This window comes from Peromyscus eremicus, chromosome 15 (assembly GCF_949786415.1).
Source record: "Peromyscus eremicus chromosome 15, PerEre_H2_v1, whole genome shotgun sequence".
Taxonomy (NCBI): Eukaryota; Metazoa; Chordata; class Mammalia; order Rodentia; family Cricetidae; genus Peromyscus; species Peromyscus eremicus.
In genome coordinates this window covers 410,262-413,851 of record NC_081431.1, presented here as the reverse complement: position 1 = coordinate 413,851, position 3,590 = coordinate 410,262, and the positions used below count along the sequence as shown (strand labels likewise).

The 3,590-nt window shown below is 43.2% G+C and overlaps 1 long non-coding RNA gene across 3 annotated transcripts in view; it reads right to left on the bottom strand.

The window, feature by feature from the left end:
• LOC131925065 (uncharacterized) overlaps window positions 1-3,590 on the bottom strand; it is a 50,965-nt gene that overhangs the window by 15,909 nt on the left and 31,466 nt on the right. The gene's annotated exons all lie outside the window — the stretch shown is intronic.

Here is a 3,590-nt window from a genome sequence, read left to right as displayed (position 1 = left end):
TGCTGTGGCCCTATCATGCTGAGTGTGCTAAGTGACAGGGTGGTTTCCATATGAGGTCTGGGGAGATTGTGTGGTAGTGGTGGGGAGGTCAACCAAGGAGGAGGTCAGCATACCGGAGGGACATAGCTGCCGGACAGGATGCCCAGAACTTGTGATTTTGTGAAATGTTCCCCTCCATGTTGGGAGGCAAAGAGGCTAGAAGCTTTCTATAGTGGAGAGAAGGGCAGGCTGCAGTGCAACTCAGGAGGAATGCTGGGTATTCAGAAACACCATTCTGAGAAGTGGGGCATGTAAGTGGCTGCATGAAAAACATACAAAACAAAGGAAAGGATTTATGTTCTAGGCAGCCTTTGTTACCTGATCATCCTCTAACCCAGCTCATAGTATAACCAGGAACCACTATGTGAGGTCTATTCTGGAGCTGGCTGCCAGCTCCCAGATACAGCAGTCATATGCAAGTACTTGCCCACCCCAGATTCCAGGTGAGCTGCCCACATGCCACAAGTAGTGGAAGAGGGGTGCTGCTGGATTTTCAGAGGCCTCTGGGAACACCCCTAAGTGTGTCAACAGTGCATAGGGAGTTAAAGGCTAAACAAAGTTTGCTTCTTCCAGTCTTATCGTGTCAAAGCCAGACACACCCCTAACCCATTTCTTGCTGGCATTTGTCTAACTTTACTAATAGAGACTCCTCCCTAGGATTAAGGAAGCTGAGGGGCAAGGCTAGACCTTGCCCAAAACGTGGTGGCTGTTTAGCGGATCAGAGAAAGGCAGGATGGTGATTGAACATAAAAGTCTAGTTAGCCGGGACTGGAGAGATGGCTCAGCGGTTAAGAGCACTGACTGCTTTTCCACAGGTCATGAGTTCAATTCACAGCACCCACATGGCAGCTAACAAGGGTCTGTAACTACAAGATCTGACACCCTCACACAGACATGCATACAGGCAGAACACCAATGCACATAAAAAAAGTCTAGTTAGCCTCCATTTAATAGCATACCTTGCAATGAATTACCAGTTAAGGGTCTGGCCCTGGTTAGTGGTGTCTGGAAAGTAGTTAAGGACTGGGAATGGAGTCCTTGGAAACATTAGAGGGAGAAAAGAAGCAATGGGGCCTCAGGACCATTTTACTCTCATTTCTGAGGATGTAGGCTTTAGGGGAAAGGTGTGTATGTGCTGGGGGCAGATGGATCAGTGGCTATTATGGCTGGATAGCTTACTCTAAAGGCCTCATTTGCTTCCTAAAGCATTACTTTTCCACTAGGCCTGAAAATCATGATGCAGCAATGGCACCACCTGCTGGCCCTGCTGGGTTCCCACTGCTCAGCCTCAGTACTTTATGTTTGTTGGATTTCTATCTGGTGTTCTACCCGTAACAGTCTAGTACAATTTATCTCATTCATAGCACACACACACACACACACACACACACACACACACACACAGAAAGGTAACAATGGAGAGGACTTCAAATATGTATTCAGTTCAACTCCCTATGTGCAGCTAATCCACACTAAGGCTTTAGGAAGGATGTCCTGAATGTGAGGCTTCCTTTTATCTTAGCATCCTGCTCTTCTGCAGAGGCCTCTAGGTAACTTCAGTTGGGTGTTTCAATGCCAGTGGCATGTTTCAGAGTGAGTTCGTGACTACATTTTTGCATCATTTCACGACTGTGTACTGTGCCAGGACTCAAAAGCCTAGCAGGTTCTGAGCCTAGGAACAAAAATCTTAGGAGGCTATGAGGCTCTGCATTCATTATGGTTGCACACATGGATTCTTTTGCCAGCTTTCCATCTAAGCAGATAAATGACTGTCCTTTAAGTCTTGACAAGCACACTATCCCCTTTCTATCTCTTCTAGATAAATCAATCCTATATTTCTTTTTCATGGCATAAGCCCAGGTATAGGCAAACAATTTTGTGCAATAGGATGCTACTCATTTCCTTATAAACCTACTCATGGCCCAATGATTTTCTATTACAATTTAGACATTCAACAAGTTTTATCAAGTATATTCTGTGTAGTGGCTGCTCTAGAGACAGGATGAAGCAGACACTCATTGAACTTCTAGCTCTAACAGAAGAGAAAGACAGAAAAAAATACTTTAGCTCAACAAACATACACATACATTTTCAAGTAATTTTCAGAACTATGAAAAATACGTGAGTTTCCCCTTTAGTATATTCCAAGACCCTTGGTGGAGATTTAAACCTTAGCTAGTACTGAGGCCTGCAGACAATCACTGTGATACTTTAAGAGTTGACCGGATAACCATTACAGCTACCAAAGGACAGAACCCCATTTGAGGAATTGCCTTCACCAGATTGGCCTGTAGGCATGTCTGTTTGGCATTTTCTTAATTGTTGATCAATATAGGAGGACAGTCCTGGGATGTATAAGAAAGATAACTGAACATGAGCCTGAGAACAAGGCAGTAAGAAATGTTTCCCTACAATCTGTGCTTCAGGTTCCTGTCTTGAGCTCTTGTCCTGGCTTTTCCTTGATGTAAGCCAGGTAAACTCTTTCATCTCCAAGTTGTTTTTGGTCAGTGTTTTATCACATCAACAGAGACAAAACTAGGACAGAAATGAATCGTTCTTTTTGTAGCTTTTTAATGGAACTTTTGGAGAAGTCTTCTTCATTTTGCTAGCCATTTTAGACATCACTGGCAACCAAATTGTTGAAATTGTTTTACCTAAGAAGTTTGGATTCAATAAGCAAAAGAAAGCCTGCCTTGTCTTCCCTGATCACAGCTTACCAAAGATGAACACAGCACAGTGTAATTCAGAGACAGCAGCATCAGCAGGTGAATCAATCAGAGCAGCCATTCATTAATGGACTCTGGCAACTTAAGGGTCTCAGACACGAAACTATAGGCCAGCAATTATTCTAAGCTCTAACTCATCTGAATGTCATTGGCCTTGCTCAATCAATTCACTTTCCTCTGAGCCCCAAGACTCTCTCATGGGAGGATTTCTTGAGTTACCCTAGGTTCATGAATAGAACTGCTTGGACCTGCCTGAGCTGCTTTGTGGTCAATCCATGAGGCTCTGGAGTCAGACAGCCTACAATTGGATTTAGCTCTGATATTAGCTATGTGACCTTGAGTGTATTACATTTCAAACCCCCTTACTTCTGTTTCTTCATTTATGAAAAAGGGGGAAATAATATATAAGAAGATGCTATGCCACAAATTACTGCCCTATGCCTTCATTAGGGTGGGGCAGAATTAATCTCAGAAGTACTTTGCTCATTGGTCAAAGAAAACTCTTTAGTAACATCTGGTTAAAGAGCAGACAATGGGACTGAAGTGGCTAAGAAAAGCTTATTGTTCTTGTAGAGAATGTGAGTTCTGCTCTTAATACCCACATTGGGTGGCTTACAATCACCTGTAACTTCAGTTCTAGGGGATCTACTGCTCTCTGGCCTCTGTAGGCATTAGCATAAGACATGGTGCACATAAATTCATATAGGCACACCCAAACATCTTTAAGAGGAAGGGCAGATATAATTTTTCTCTAACCTCAGACTGAAAATAGCCTAGAGTGGAGACTTTGTCCAAAAACTAAATTTCTTTGCATAATAATCTACT